This window comes from Natrix helvetica, assembly GCF_964273705.1.
Source record: "Natrix helvetica genome assembly, chromosome: 2".
In the NCBI taxonomy this organism is placed as follows: Eukaryota; Metazoa; Chordata; class Lepidosauria; order Squamata; family Natricidae; genus Natrix; species Natrix helvetica.
This window is the reverse complement of record NC_138552.1, coordinates 203,629,934-203,647,549: the sequence shown is the minus strand read 5'-3', so window position 1 is coordinate 203,647,549 and position 17,616 is coordinate 203,629,934. Positions and strand designations below refer to the sequence as shown.

Here is a 17,616-nt window from a genome sequence, read left to right as displayed (position 1 = left end):
GGCCCCACTCTGACCGCGATACAAGCTGCTGCTCCAGGGCCAGAAAATGGCCGCCTTCATGTGCGCGCTTCCGAAGTGGCCGCCGGAGGTCCCCACGCGCTTAAAACCGCTTTTTTTCTTCAGCCGCGGCTCGAAATAGCTTGCCGCAACTCGTTTTGCTCAGGCGTGGCTTCTCTGATGTTAATAAAGCCATCTGCAGCCTGATCGGCGCCTCTTGCTGGCAGCCCCTCCCATGGAGTTGCAGAAACGGAGCCTGACACCCCTGCAGTTCCAGGGACCGGTCAGAGCTCCTGAATTTCACAAGGAGAGTGGAAAGCCAATTAGCCCTCCCTCAGCTTGCTGCGAGACGGAGGACCCTGTCTCTGCAAGATAGAAGCTCAGAGAATTTAGAATTTAAAGTAGCCAATAGATCAAATTCAAGAATCAATTATTAGAAATTACTCACTTTCTTTGGGAACCAAAACACAGTGCTTGGACCAAAAGACTGAGAGGAACTGGGAGCCACAGGGAAAGGAGGAGGTTAAAAGAGATTTCCCTTAGTCTTTGGACCAATAAGGCTGTGAGAATATCCCAGGAGTCGCTCCTCCCTCGAGTCTACTGAAAAAAAAATTGAATTAAAATATCAAAACTGAATCCCATTTTAACGTGCAATATAAATTCATCCAGCAGAATGATTCTTTGCAAGCTATTTGAAAACTATAGGAAAATAAGATGTGGAAGGAATATTAAGTAGATTTGCCACCTTGAGATACTTATAAATGTAATAAAGGTGGGGTAAACATCTAATAAATAAATAAATAAATAAATGTTCAGCTACACAGACTTGATTTACTCCTCTCTGGGTTATTCTGATAGGATTATAGTTCACAATGATGAAGTGACTGGGAGTAAATTATGCCATCCACTTTCAACTCCAGAAACCGAACATCATACGCTGAAGTTATTATTATTGCCTGAAATACATGGAGAACAAAAAGAATCCTTGAATAAAACATGCAAAGATCATTCTATACTGTATTTGCTTTCCAGAGCTCTTTAGGAGGTCAATTTCTCTTTGAAATTCCTCTCTATTATCTTTGAACATATATTGTTTAATATGATTTACAATATAAAATTAAAATAACAAACTCTCAAATTACAGCCATGTGTTCTCTTTCACTGAAGTGTGTATTATTAAAGAAACAAATGGTGCAAGAAATGGTTATTTTTATACAACCCAGGTTTAAGTTCCTTCCATTAAAATGAATGCCTTTCTAAAGCATTTAAAAGGAGTGGTTAGTGACATTTTTTAACTTGTAAAGGCCTAACAAAGGCTTAGTCACCAGTATTTTGCACAATGTAATTTCTCAAATTCTGTTCCTGTTCCTGCCCACAAGCAACCGTTTCTGCATTTAAGCTTTTAATTTTGTTTTCTTTTATTGCATTATGTAGGTGATTGCTAGTATATACGTTCTCATTTAGAACATGAAAAATATGGAAAACAAAGATTAGAACAAAAAAAAAGCCTTTTTTCATTTATATTTAGAAATTTAACTATAAAGCCATATTTTATACTTGAAGAGTTTTAAAACCAGAGCACTTTGCATCTTTCTTTGAAAATCCATAGAGTTTAATGGCTAATTTAAACTTAATATTTTAACATCATCAAATACATATAATGGCTTAAAGGCAGGTGGAATAATTTGGTTAGCTAGGAATAAGATACGGTGGTAGGCACTACCAGAAGAAAGAAAGAAAGAAAGAAAGGAAGGAAGGAAGGAAGGAAGGAAGGAGGGAGGGAGGGAGGGAGGGAGGGAGGGAGGGAGGGAGGGAGGGAGGGGAGGGGAGAGGAGAGAAGAAGAGAGGAAAAGAGGAGAGGCTGCTTCCTCCTAGGGCAGTGATGGCAAAACTTTTCAGCACCGAGCACCCAAACCAGGACACGTGCCAGAGTATCAGAAACCCGAAGCCCAGCTGGCTAATGCGCATGCGCATACTGGTCACCTGGTTTTTAGGTTTCTGGTGCACACAAGTGCGCCATTCAGCTGGTCTTTGCATGCACTGGAGCGCCGTAAACCCAAAGACGATGTGGCATGCACACTGGCCAGCTGGTCTTTGGGATTCTGGCACTCCAGTGTGCGCAAGGACCAGCTGTCCAGTACACATGCATGTCCTGGAAACCAGAAGAGCAGTTGGCGACAGTGCGCATGCCCACAAAAAGGGCTCCGCGTGTCACCTCTGGCACGCGTGCCATAGGTTCTCCATCACGGTCTAGGGTATGTGTGTGCCTTCAAGTCAGTATTGGCTCCTGGCAATTGCCTGGACAAATCCCTGTAGTTTTTTTCATAAGAGCTTGGAAATGGGTTTGCCATTACCTGGTTCCTAGATCAGAGAGAGAATGACTGGCTCACCCAGCGTGCTTCATGCCCAAAGTGGGACTAGAACTCACGCTCTCCTGGTTTGTATCCAGGTGCCTTATCCATTATAACAAATTGGCTCTCTATCCTTTCTAGATCAACCAGGATACTGTCTACTTCCCTTATTTACCTGTCCCAGTTTTACAGGTATGCAGATCAAATTTTCAAACAAAGCATTAAAACGCAGCTTTAAAAAAATTCTAACAATGTCTCCTGATCTCATAGCATTGGCATTAAACAATAAGCTGAAGACTTAGTATTTAAAAACTGAGGCTTAAATTTACATAACCTTAAAAAAAATAACACTTAGGGAGGTCAGGAAACCAAATGGATATCCAGGAAACTGCCTGCATGTATACTGATTGTCCTTAATGTCAGATTGCTCAGTGTTAGATTGGGGGAAAGGAGGTTGAAGAAATTCATTTGTACTACAAAAACAGAATGCCTACAGAACATCTTATTGTATAGTGGAGATCAGTGGCGTAGCGTGGGGGGTGCAGGGGGGGGCGGCCGCACCGGGCGCAACGTCTGGGGGGGCGCCCTGACTCGCCCCGCGCCACCCTTTGCCGGACTGTGGCCACCTCTTTCCGCGCCCGGCTCGGCCCGCAAACTAAGCTCCCCGGCCCCGGCCCGCCCAGGCCCCTCCTGTGCACCACCTACCTCCCAGCGGAGCCGGCAAGACCCGCCGCGCCGCCCCCGCGGGAGCCGAAGGAGAGCGGCGCTGCGCTCCGTCTGCCCGCCGCTGCAACGCCACCGCGTCCTCCCGCTCCGCCTGGAGCACCCCGGGGAGCCGGCGCCTTCCTGAAGCCCCCAGTGCGCCTCCCACCCCCGCGGCACCTGCTTCCCTTCAGTCGAGCCTTTTCCCGCTGCCCTTCGAGCTCCTTTTTGGGAGGAAGGCAGGAGGCCAGCATGGAGAGCCTCACTTGACTGATGCCGACCCAGGGGCAGCTGCAGTCGGGCCGCCCTTGGGTTAGGGGGCGCAAATTACTTGCCTTGCCCCGGGTGCTGACAACCTACGCTACGCCACTGGTGGAGATAACACATAACACAAGTAATCAAATAGTAGCACAAAAAGCCTTTGAGCTTTCCAATGGAAACACTGCTAGAGCCTAGTTATTAAAACTGTCCTAATGCTAATGTCCATAAGCCATATGGAATTTGCCAATCAATTCATAGCAACAAAGTCATGTCATATAGCAATAGTACTTAGACTTATCTATTGCTTCACAGTGCTTTACAGCCTTCTCTAAGCAGTTTATAGAGTCAGCATACTGCCCACAACAATCTGGACCCTCAGTTTACTGACCTTGGAAGGATGGGAGGCTGAGTCAACCCTGAGCTGGTGAGAATCCAACTGCTGGTAGTCAGTAGAAGTAGCTGCAATACTGCATTCTAACCACTGCGCCACCACAGCTCATATCTTTTGGGCAGACAGCAGAGGGCAGGAAAGATGACAGTCTAGCTTCAAACATCCCACTTTCATGCTGTGGTGGCATGAAGAAAGCAATGTGCTACATAGCAGCAGCAGCCAGAGTTAGACAATTCTGTAACCGACAGTGTTACATCATGACAATATGGTCTGACCACTCTTCCCATAACTCTGGGGAGGGCATTTCGTGTTGTAAATAGTCCCACGTAAATCCCCTGGCATTAGGAACCAGAGAATATCCCCAAAACCTCCAATCCAGGATTCCCAGTACCCCAGAAAACCTTCCCCAAGATTATCATTACAGTAATTACATTCATATTCTGGTTACCTCCTGGGAGCTTAGTGAGGTTGGAATGAGAGACAGTTCTATTCACACAAATGCTTGACCAAGTTAGTTGAAGATCACTACTAGCAATAGAGATACTTCCTCAAGCTGAAGATCTTGTGGCTGCCTTTGAGGAACATGGAAAGTTTCTTTCATTTTAATATTGTATATATGTTTGGGTATGTGACCATGCACACATATTCACTCACGGGGAGTGGTTTGTTGTGCTAACTCCACCCATTTGGCTATTTTATGATTCAATGTAGTGAGGAAAAGACAAGTTGATTCAGAAAGCAACTTAGCAGCAACAGAGAAGAATGTACACGATCAAAATTTATTTATTTATTTATTTATTTATTAGCGCTTATAGACCGCCCTCTCCCGAAAGGGACTCGGGGCGGTGTACAGTCCATATCAGCAATACATCATAAATAACTATAAAATCTAGACAATTAAAATTATTAAGTAGATAGATACATAAATAAGAGGAGGATAACAAGATATACAGAACTGTACTGCTAAGTAAATAATTAAAAATGTACAAAATTTAAAACCCCAATATCCTAAAAAATTAAATAAACTATATGGCCATATGATGACGAACCTTTTTGTTGTTGGGTGCCAAAAACGCAAAGGTGCATGTATGATAGTGCCTGTGAGTGCCAGCACCTATTATGCAAAGCGCCCTGCAAATGCACGCGCAACCCATACACACATACTCCCCACCCATGCGCGGCGCACTGCTCGCCTCCAATTTGACCTTGGTATTTCCTGCAGAGGAGGCCGTTTTCACCTTCCCCAGGCTCCGGAGGCTTTCCTGAAGCCTGGGGAGGGCAAAACCGTACCATAGGTTTGCCATCACAGCCATATGGTATCGACAGCATGGATCTTTCCCTTCCCATGGTATATCATTCTGGTCTCCAATGTGATGCCAAACATCCTGACATGGTCATAGTCATCATTTCATAGTGCAGCAAATGAAGGGGGAAAAGCCCATGCAACGCAGGTCTTGAGAAGGCAATCTATACAGATGACACAACTACAAAAGAGAAAATTCTCTTTTGTCAGTCAGATGTATGTAAGATCAGAGGACTCAAGCAGTAGTATAGGGTTGAGAAACAGGACAGGCAAAAATATAAAATAGGAAAAAACTGCCTCCCTTTTTTCTTTTGCCAGAAACAGTCATGTTACCAGCAAAAGCAAAATGAATGATTTCGTTTTTCCTGTGTTTCCTGCTTCAGTGAAATTCACTGCTTCGTTCTTCTTTCACATTAGCCACTTTGCCAGAAATCAATCTATCTATCTATCTATCTATCTATCTATCTATCTATCTATCTATCTATCTATCTATCTATCTATCATCTATCTATATCTATCTATCTATCTATCTATCTATCTATCTATCTATCTATCTATCTATCTATCTATCTATCTATCTATCTATCTATCTATCTATATATCTATATATCTATCTATATTTATATCTATATCTATATCTAATCTATATCTAATCTATATCTAATCTATATCTATCTATCTATCATCTATCTATCTATCTATCTATCTATCTATCTATCTATCTATCATCTATCTATCTATCTATCTATCTATTCTGAAGTGGTAATCTGATAGCATAGAAACATTCAGAATCTATCTTATACCCTTCCCTCCTAATATTTAATAGGCTATGAAGTCTATAGAATGATTGTTGTTGGAGAAATATTTTAAACCTAATCCAAAAAGAATGTTAATGCTTTTTAAAAGATTAAGTTTAAAACCTTTCTTAACAACAATATCAATGTTAACAAGTTCCTTAATGGGTGCAGAACAGATACTTGCGGTTCTCTTTATTTTTATTCACTGCATCACATCTCCCAATAGAACATTAATAGAAAAGACAATTCAGAAAAAGGAAGACCAAGTTGCTGCTTCACTAAATATTTTCAAAATTCCGATTGATGAATCATAACTGATGTAATGAAATAATTAAATCTATTGTTAACCTTCCAGGCTGCTGGGATGGATCATTTGGCAAAAATGATGTACTTCTGTTTGCTTTCCCCCTCCTCATAATTCTATTTTCTTTCTTAAAATAAAGTATACCTATATGTTAATAGAAACAGAATTCTGAGAACTCCAGTTGCTGTAGAAGACTATTGTATTATACACTATTTTTGAATGCTTTTAAAATAGATTGCACTGTATACTTAAGTATAAAAATATTCTTGCAGTGCGTATATTGTACTGAATTCCAAAACTAATACACTGAAACTAAACAATGTTATTGATGCTGCCTCTAAAAATATTCTGAGCTTCTGAATCAAACAAAGAAGGAGGCAGTCAGCAGACCTTTGAGAGCCTGGGGTTTCAGCTGCTGGATACTGAAAGCCAGGTCACTCTACAACAAGATTATTCCCCACCTTGTGACTTGATCGTGGATGAGGGGATCAACTTTGGATGTATTCCGAAATCTTAGGAATGGGAGTATTCCACTTTCAGAATTTCGGTGTAGCATCAGCTGCCACCCTTAGATGTCATATATACAACATAAAAATTTATACAATTCCAGTTTATAGATGATGCTATGTATATCCTATAGACCCGTGATGGTGAACCTATGGCACGCGTGCCACAAGTGGCACGCGGAGCCATTTGACAGGGCACGCGAGGCTCTGCCCTGTCAGCTGGCCAGCGCGCATGCGTGTGCTGGCCAGCTGAGTTCACCTTTTTAAAAACCATTTTTCGCCCTCCCCAGGCTCCAGAGGCTTTATAGGAGCCTGGGGAGGGCGAAAAGAGCCTCCCCCCCCGGAGGCCCTCCGGAGGCTTCAGGGACTGTCCGGAGGCTTCCCTGAAGCCTTTGGAACACTTAAAACGACCCTCCGAGCAACCCGGAAGTCACTTCCGGTTTGTTCGGAGGGTCGTTTTAAGTGTTCCAAAGGCTTCAGGGAAGCCTCCGGACAGTCCCTGAAGCCTCCGGAGGGCCTCCGGGGGGGGGGCGGAGGAGGCTCTTTTCGCCCTCCCCAGGCTCCTATAAAGCCTCTGGAGCCTGGGGAGGGCGAAAAATGGTTTTTAAAAAGGTGAACTCAGCTGGCCAGCACACGCATGCGCGCTGGCCAGCTGACAGGGCTTCCGGTTTGCTCGGAGGGTCGTTTTAAGCGTTCCGAAGGCTTCAGGGAAGCCTCCGGACGATCCCTGAAGCCTCCGGAGGGCCTCCGGGGGGGGCAGGGGAGGCTCTTTTTACCCTCCCCAGGCTCCTATAAAGCCTCTGGACCCTGGGGACGGCGAAAAAAGCATGTAAAAATGGGGGGGGTTTCGCGCGTTGCATTATGGGTGCGGCACGCCCGCACACGACCCCCCTGCACTCCCCCCACTTGTGGCACGCGAGCCAAAAAAGGTTCGCCATCGCTGCTATAGACAGCCCTGATATCTAAAGACTTCATCTCCTGTTCCTTCGCTGCTAGAACCCAGGGTTCTGAAACTTTAGATCCGGGATGGCGAACCTATGGCACGCGTAGCACGTGGAGCCATTTGTCAGGGCACGCGAGGTGGTGCCATCAGCTGGCCAGCGCGCATGTGTGCGCTGGCCAGCTGAGTTTACCCTTTTTTAAAGCCATTTTTTGCCCTCCCCAGGCTCCAGAGGCTTTATAGGAGCCGGGGGAGGGCAAAAAGATTTCCCCCCCCCCAGGAGGCCATCTGAGGCTTCATGAGCTTCCCTGAAGCCTCCGGAGTGCAAAAAACTGGCCCTATGGGCAAACCGGAAGTTTGGGAACAGACTTCCGGTTTGCTCGGAGGGTCGTTTTAAGTGCTCCAGAGGCTTCAGCGAAGCCTCCTGAAGGTCCTTGAAGCCTCCGGAGCGCTCAAAACGACCCTCCAAGCAAACCGGAAGTCACTTCCGGTTTGCTCGTAGGGTCTTTTTTTGCCCTCCGGAGGCTTTAGGGAAGCCTCCTGAAGGTCCCTGAGAGCCTCCAAGGGGCGGGGGAGGCTTTTTTCGCCCTCCCCGGCTCTTATAAAGCCTCTGGAGCTTGGGGAGGGCACAAAAAGGATGCAAAAAATGGGGTGTCGCGCCTGTAGTGCACGCATGCGCACTGGGGGTGTCACGCATTGCATTATGGGTGCGGACATCCACGCACGACCCCCCTGCGCTCCCCCCCTTATGGCACGTGAGCCAAAAAAGGTTAGCCATCGCTGCTTTAGATTATAACATACTTCAGCCAAGGTCTCCCTATAGTTTTCCTATAGAGCTCTGGTGGCAAAGTGGTTAGAATGCAGTACTGCAGGCTACTTCTGCGGCCAGCTGCCTACAATTTGGCAGTTCGAATCTCACCAGGCTCAAGGTTGACTCAGCCTTCCAGCCTTCTGAGGTCAGTAAAATGAGGACCCAGATCATTGGGGGCAAGATGCTGACTCTGAAAACAGCTTAGAGAGGGATGTAAAGCACAATGAAGCAGTATATTAATCTAAGTGCTATTGCTATAATGTTCAAATTTTCAGGGGAATCCATTGAATTATAATGGTGGAATAGTAAAATCCAATCTACTATTTCTTTACTGCAAGTAGTCCTTGCTTAGTGACCATTTATTCAGCAACTACTTGAAGTTATGCTGGCACTGAATAAATGACACTTATGTCCAGTCTTTGAAGTTGTAGCATCCTCATTGTCACATGATCAAAATTCAGGCGTTTAGCAGTCAACCTGCATTTACAACTGCAGAGTGCACTTCCACTTGCCTGTCTATCTCTCTCCTCTCTCTGCCCTTTGGCATGTCCTGCACTCTACTGCTCCGTTGCTCTGCACTCTGCCAACCCCACCATGCTGCATTTAATCAGCCCTTACTGGGCACGCCTCCTAATCAGCAGGAAGAAGACAACAGTGAAGGTCACTGGGAGCAGTAAGATGGCAGAACCCAGGGCAGCTCACTCACCTTTTTATCTCAGGCCTGGCTGGGCCTTGGCTAACCTTTTCATTGCCAAAAGCACATGTGCACATATGCAAAAACGTGCATGCGGATGTGACCCCCCACGCATGCGCACATGACTTGCCCATGTGCCCCTGGCGCATCCACGTGTGACCCCTGCCCCCCACGCACATGAGGCAGAGACTTGAAAACCAGCTGGCTGGCAGGAGGCTCACACCCATACATGGTGGAGATGAGCTGGGGCAATGGCTCTTGTGTCCACCTGTGGTACGGGTGCCATAGGTTCGCCAGCACGGTGCTAGGCCAAAGCAGCCGCTTACTCATCCACCAGCAGGCTTTTAAGCCCACCCAGGATTCACATTTTCCTGACAGGCTTCCCCACTGACTGCTTCCTGGAAGCCAGCAAGAAGTCACAAGGATGGCCCAGTCAGGGCCTATCAAACTGGCGGCTCGCAGGCCGGATGCGTCATGTGCAGGCTACGCCCATCCCGGCTCTGCCAAGGCAAAAACCATTGCGATAGGTCATGATACGTCACATGACACAATCGATTTTGACACTGGTGGTCTAGTCTAACGACTTGCTATTCTCACTTAACAATAACGGTGGGGCCTGCTGCATTGCTGTCACTAACTGATGTGGTTATGTGACGTCACATTTTACAACTGCATGACTTCGCAATGGAAATTCTAGCCCCAATTGCTATCATTAACTGAGGGCTATTACCCATCCTTGATGTATAAATAATCAAAGGATGGGTAATACATAACTAAACAGAAATGGGTGACAAAGTGTTCTATTCAATCCTTTTTGCACCCACTTTCTTTTGCATCACCCTTCAACTAGTTGCAAATCTGATGCAGTAAACTTGCATTGAGGAACCCAAATGCTTTTAAAAATAATCTGCAGTCTCTGTTCCTGGGTCTTGGCTGCTTGTTTTCCCCTGCAAGTCAACTGCACAGTGACCACCATTTTACTGTCAAACACCAACAGCTGGGATTCCTGTCTGCCAACTAGGGCACAGTTGCATCAGTTTTTCTGCCTGCATTATTAGAAAGACCGAACATAGTAGTAGAGAGCATTGCTTAAGGAAAACGTCAGGGGCCCCAGCACATGCTACGTGCATTTCCCTATGCAGAAAACAATGACAAACGCTTCCACCATAGTAGTTCTCTGCTAAAAGCAGAACAAACCAGGACAAAGTTGGTTGTATCCATTTCAAAGGGAGATGTTGTTTTTTTATTTTATTTTAACTCCTATGAGTCTTTGGGAAAAGCTCACAATCAGAAAGCTTGCATCTCTTAAACGTCAGGTACAATAACACCCCAAACTTCAACCCACAAGCAAGCGAAAACTCAAGAGAAAAGCAGAAATATTGTGTAAAATGTTGTTTGTAAATATTCATTGTACCGGCAGTCAGCGACTTGCAACCGCTCAAAGCTACATCAGCAGTGGAAAAAATGTGATCTGCAACCGGTCTTCACACTTACAACTGTCGCAGCCCCCCAGTAACGTGATCAAAATTCTGGCACCTGGCAACTGGCGTGTGTTTGTGACCGTTGCAGCGTCCTGGCGTCATGTGGTCACCAGTTGCAATTTTCCCCAGTTGGCTTCCAACAAGCAAAGTCAATGGGAGAAGCCAGATTCACTTAATGACCATGTGATTCTTTAAATGCAATGATTTGCTTAACGAAAGTGACAAAAAAAGGTTGTAAAACTTTGTCACTACTCACTTAACAACCAACATGCTTAGCCACAGAAATTCTGGTCCTATTGTAAGTTGAGGACTACCTGCATTACCGTGCACTTACTAGGCTTATACAGGTAGCCCTCGACTTACAACCACAATGGAGCCCAACATTGAGACATTTGTTAAGTGAGTTTTGCTCCATTTTACAACCTTTCTTGCCACAGTTGTTAAGTGAATCACCAGAGTTGACAAGTTAGTAAAACGGTTGCTAAGTGAATCCCCGTTGATTTTGGTAGTCGAAAGGTTGCAAAAGCATGTGTCTTTGGGACACAGCCATGGTTGTAAGTATATCTGAATTATAGCCAAATATCTGAATTTTGCTCACATGATCATGGGGATGCTACAAAGGTCATCAGTGTGAAAAACGGTCATAAGTCACTTTGTAACTTTGAATGGTCACTGTTATAAGTTGGGGATTACCTCTATACTATTATCAGAATACTAATACAAGATAATTATATTAATAATTATTCTCAGCAGATATGCTTTGCATATAGTAAGAGTACAATGAATATAAAAGTATAGGGTGATACATTCTGTGGATTTAGTTGGACAGTTCTTCCTTTCTTTCTAATTTTAAAATACTTTTTTAAAAATACAAAAAATATTTGGAAAAGTACTGATTTTCACAGAAATCTTCACTCTTTCATAAAACAGATATCTTCACTTCAGCGCAACAGATGCCTACATTATCTAAAAAAAGAAGGGCAAAAAGATGGCACTGTTTGTTGCCTAGATATGCACAGAAATTACTACCAAGGTGGATCCAACTAAGAACATTTCCAAAAGAGATTCAATAAATGTATAAGTCTATTAAAGTTTGCATGCTTGTAAATGCTACTGAGAACACAAAAAAAAAAAAAAACCCACCCTCCTCTCTTGACATGCTTCTATTACTCTGTTCTACTGCCACTCTGAAACAGAAAACTGGACTAGAAAACATTAGCAATCATCTATCAGGGTTTTTTGATTGTCCTTCACAGCTAAATCCTGATCAGTATTACGTAAGTCACTGTAGTGGTATCATTACTGTACTAGAGGAGGTACTAAATGGGTCTTGTTTAATATAAATATGAAGTACTTTGAGTATTTTCACAATCTCACACAGCAGTAATATGAGGATCAATTTCATTACCTCACACAATCATTTACCTTATCTAAAATGTTCTGTTCATATTTTGAATTTACATTTACTCAACTAATATCTACCCACTTAATCTGACAATGTTACGACAACAGTCAGCTTGAATATTTGAAAATAGTAATAACTATACAGCCTCCTGGCTCCATTTAGGAAATTCTGTACATTTATTTGAAAGATAACAGATGAACTTTTAAGGTCAGGTACATAGTGAATGTTGTATGTATGTATGTATGTATGTATGTATGTATGTATGTATCATATTAACACTAAATAATAATCTACATATTTGATTTATATCAAAGCACTTCGAATTTTCAGAAATCTTAATTTTAATTATAAAATAACATATTTAGAAATGCCCTTTATATTTTTATTTTTAACGTATTATTATATTTTGCTTATGTTGGTTATTGTTATTGTCACATACGATTGTTGAGTTTTAAAAATTGCACCCATGATATTGTAACTATAATTTATTCCGTCTAAGTCAGCAAGTGCCTGTTTTGAATTGTAACAGGGTTTTGAAGTATATTTAACTTGGCTCACTCAGTTGGAAAATTTGGTCTTCCCAGAAATTCTCAGGGTCTGAAAAGATACACATATACAGAGTGGCAGGTATTTTGAAGGCTTTTTTTTTTAAAAAAAAACAGCCTTGAGGAAACCCTGACAATGAACTTAAACCCAATAAATATAGCAAAGCTCTGGCACAAAAAATGCCACTGAGTTAGCTCCCTCAAGTATTTATATTCTATACTGACAAGAATGACTGGATTTTTGCAAAAGGAGCATTGTGTACCATGCACCAAACAGGAGGATTTCACAGCCTGGTTATCTGAAGACTATTTCTGTCTCAAGAGGCCGATTACAAGTGCTTTGAGTCAGATGGGCAATTTGTGTCACCAATCATTAAGTGCCCTATCGTGGTTGGAAAAATGAAAACCACCTCTGAAGAGGATGAACATAACATAGTTAAATTACCCATCACAGAAACTCTGCTTTGGCTAAGTTTCACCTTATTGTTTTTCAGCTTTACTGCAGGTAGTCCTCAACTTACAACAGTTCATTTAGTGACTGTTTAAAGTTACAAAAGGACTGAAAAAAGTGACATGGCCATTTTTCACACTTATGACCACTGCAGCATCCCTATGGCCATATGATCAACATTCAGATGCTTAGCAACTGACTCATATTTATGACGGTTGCAATGTCCTGCAGTCACGTGACCATATTTTGCAAACTTCTGACAAGCAAAGTCAACCGAGAGGCCAGATTCACAACTGCAGTGGTTCACTTAGCAACTGTGGCAAGAAAGGTCATAAAATGGGGGAAATCACTTAACAAATGTCTCCCTTAGCAACAGGAATTTTGGGCTCGATTGCGGTCATAAGTTGAGGACTACCTGCACTTCAATATAAACTCATGTTAAGATTGAAGATTCCTCTGAAGAGCGACTCGTCTTACTTCACAAATCTGCTGTTGTAGTTTTACTCTACTGTGCAAATGTCCTTGTTCTTTTCCCTCCATTAGAAGTAGTTCTCAACTTTCAACTATTCATTTTGTGACCAAAGTTACAACAGCACTTAAAAAAAGGATTTGTGACTGGTTTTCAGCTACAACCACTGTAGCACCTTCATAGTCACATGATCAAAATTTGGCCATTTGGCAATTGAGATGTATTTAGGACAGTTGGGACTCTTCTGGGATCATGTGATCATCATCTGTGACTTTTCCCAGACAGCTTCTGACAAGTGAAGTCAATGGGGGAATCCATATTTGCTTAACAACTGCATGATTCATTTAACAACTAGTGATTTGCTTAACAACTATAGCAAAAAAGATGAGGTGCAACTCAGTTAACAACTGCCTCCCTCAGCAAAGGAAATTTTGGCCTCAATTGTGGTCATATGTAAAGGACTACCTGTTGATGACCAGCACTTCCTTCTGATGGTCAACAGAGGAAGCAGAAAATAGAAGCCAAGCAAACCTTTGCCCATTTGTCTTTCTTCACTGTTTGATTTTCATGGGGGAAACTGACCAAACTCTTGCCCATTTCATACCTGTTTCCTGTCTGGGCACCTGAGGAGCTACAAAACCATCAAGCCAGCATCTCTCTTACAAGACCTGAAGCAAAGCCAAGTCGTCACCACAGAAAGACTGAAGTTCCTTCCATGAAGAAGTGGAATCACTGCACCTCAAAAAGCTCCAATCAATCACAAAATTACTATCACACTGCAGATGACCAGGAAATAAAAATTCTCCAACTCTGCTGACACTGTGAAAATACAGAGGTATGCAGCTGTTTTCAAAATGATGCAGAATCCTCATGGAGGAGCTCTGAGAGGCCCAAGGAAACCAGCAGAGGGATATCCACCTCATGGTTCTTTATCAGAAAGTTTCCATTCCAAAATGAAAATTGAGTTTCAACTACGTAGAGAAAGAGAAATGTGTCCCTTTTTCTTCATTTCATGCAATAAGTTCTTCTGTGTATGAGGACAACTGTTGCATAGAATATGGAGAAATTCAGATTTGATAGTTAGTCAGTCTAAATTATTATCAGGGGGCCATTTCTCATTAGCATTTTTGTAGCTTTTTTAAAAAAAATATGATTTCAAAAATTATTTCTTGAAACAAAAAAACCCCTAGTTTTGCAGCTTATGTATGTATAAGTAATAACTGGTGACCACATAAGACCAACTCGGTCAGCGTAAGATCAATTTCCTCTGTAGCCACATAGGAAAAATGCTCTTCCTACATTCATAAACAGGAAGTCCCTAAACCCAGGAGACTGAAAAGCAAACGCATATTAATGTTTGACTTAAGACAATGCCTTTGTTGACTGCCAAATACAACAAACAGCAGGATTCTATGGAGTAAAACTCTTTGGCCACAGGAAAGAGGAAACAAGATAGTTAGAGCATCTTCCCAACCTAAGAAAACACTCTGACAAATAAAATACTTTGTTACAAAATGGCCAATAACAGAAAATCCAGCAATTATTTGGCTAGATTTTTTTTCTGGTGATCAAAGAGATGCTTTGGATGTAAGTAAAATACAAATGTTTTTTTTAAATCTTTTTTTTACTGATAAATATCACTGGAATATCCAGATATACTATGACATGTTAGCTTTAAGGGGGAAGCTCTGGTTTGCTCTCCATAACCCAAAGAATCCTTGAAATATATAGGAAAGGCACTTACTTAATAGATATGGAATTTTACAATGAAAGCTCTGGTTCTTCTCCAATCATTCACCAATGGCTAATAGGAATAGCAGTCAAAATTGTTAGACTTTAGAGACAATGGATGGAAGACTCAACTGTCCATTAGTGTTGTATCACTTCAAGAATACAAAATATGTCAGATGTAATGTGGCATTATTATCATGTGTCTTTTTATCTTAATACAGGATACCCCTTCCAACTTCTAAACTTTAACTTTACAATTAAACCTCATAATCAATCCACGGAAAATTATGATTATAAAGCATTCACATTTTAATTATTTAATACGTGTTATTTTAAAAACTCACATGTCAATTAGCTATTTGAAAACTCTCTTAAAACAGCCTTTTCAAGAAACAAATACAAATAAGATTGTTTCTCTGAAAAGACAATTTTAGAGCCACGCAGTCAATGCCAAAATAACACCTTATTTTTGAATATAGCCATCTGCTTTGCTTCAGAACAGAAGAATACTCTACACAACTCTACTCTGATATTTCCAAAGAAAGTACAAACATAGAGGAAAGCATCCTGAAAGCACGCAAACTGTCCAGTGATCAATGGAAAAGCAACCATGCAGAGAAATAAATAACTAAAACAGTAAATTGTAGGAACCCAATATTTTACTGTATATTGTTGCCTTGGTGAAACTTAAATTCACTTTTTAAAAATATTTTCTTTAAAGTAGCTCCTAATCAATCATAATTTTTGAAGTGTGCTACTGAATATCTAATCTTTAATAAAATGTTAGTACATTTATAAACCTATATGACTGATTATTCTTGTGATTCTCCATCCAAACACAGAGATTTTTTATAAAAGAATTGTGCTGCAATTATTGACATCTATAGAAAAAGAACAGAAACTAAGCTAATTGTGGATCTCTTCATACAGCAAAAACTGCTTGCCTGTTTTAAAATATCTGAATGCTTTCTTTATAGGTTTAATAATGCATACTAAGCATAGATCTCTACCTAAGTAACAAATGAAGGTTTTCTTCAGCTATTTTGACTCTAGCAATTCTCAGAAGTATTAATAATGTTTGACTAAATGGAGTATCACATTAAAAGTAGGTTTTGAAACATCCTTCCATCAAGCATTATACATGAACAACTAACAGGTGCTGGTTTGTTGTAAATGTGTTTGTTAGCATATGTTCTGCATTTTTGTTCAGAAGATCAAGATAGTTAAATAGTTACCCTTTCTTCCATATTCCCCACATTAACAGCTTTGTAAACTGAGCTGAGAGACAGTGCCTAGTTGAACATCATCCTATAAGTTTCTGTAACTGAGGGTGGAATTGAACCAGGATCCTACAACACATTAGCCATTACACAACACCCACTGCTGCAACTGTTCATCCAGGCTGGAGAAAGCAAATCTAAACTAAAGGCTGAACTCTCCAGCAGTTCACATACCCAAAAATTTACTTTAAAAGAAAATGAGTAAATTCAAGAAGATCCACCTTGAACTTTGTGTGTCTTAACATTCAACACTTAACACTATTTCTTGAAAGCATTTTTAACATGTTTAAATTCTTAAAATTCTTAAAAGAGGGACTATCACACAAAAGGGTGGGTTAATCTATTCTCCAAAGCATCTGGGGGTAAGACAAGAAGTAATGGATGGAAACCTATCAAGGAGAGATCCAACCTAGAACACTAAAGAGAAATTTCCTGAGAATGAGAACAATTAGTCCAGTGGAACAGCTCGCCTTCAGAAATCACTGGAGATTTTTAAAGAAAAGATTGGACTGCCATTTGTCCAATGGTAGAGTCTTCTTGAGCAGGAGAGTTGAACTAGAAGACCTCCAACTTTGTTATTCTGTATTACTTGCATATCATACAAATCTTTACTAACATGGATAAAGCTAGATTACTGGTTTACACAATTCCAGGAAGGCAGCAGAAGGTTGATTTTGAGTTGAAACTGGCCATCATGCAAATGGAAATTGAACAAATTCCATGTGTTATAAAAAAAAAATACCATACCACAATATCACCACTAACAGAAAACATGTTTGTTTTATGCTTTCTTAGCACCTAAGTACATAACACACAGATGTTCCTTTTGAAGTTTTCAACTGCCATTGGGCAATTCTCATAAATGGCAGTACTTGTTCCCTAAAGCTTTCCAAGTGGGTACTTTTGTCAAAGATTTGCTATGCAGCTCAAGAAATTTACTGCTCTAAGGAGAACAATTAAGATTTACATTAGTTGATCTTAACACCTTGCTAAGCCAGTGATGTTGAAGAGGAACAGGAAGGAATGAGTTATACTTCCTATTTTACTGCATCTGTTAAATATCTGAAATATACTCAACAGAGGAATAATTTGTGAAACAACTGTAAAGCCCTAAAACCCTAAGCTGCTAAACCCTTATTCTATGAATATAACTAAGACCTATGAATGTTCACCTTTTATGTGTCTTTTGAAGGAAAA

The 17,616-nt window shown here is 41.5% G+C and overlaps 1 protein-coding gene across 7 annotated transcripts in view; it reads right to left on the bottom strand.

Moving 5' to 3' along the window:
• PHACTR2 (phosphatase and actin regulator 2) overlaps positions 1 to 17,616 on the bottom strand; it is a 121,499-nt gene that overhangs the window by 53,007 nt on the left and 50,876 nt on the right. The window lies entirely within an intron of this gene.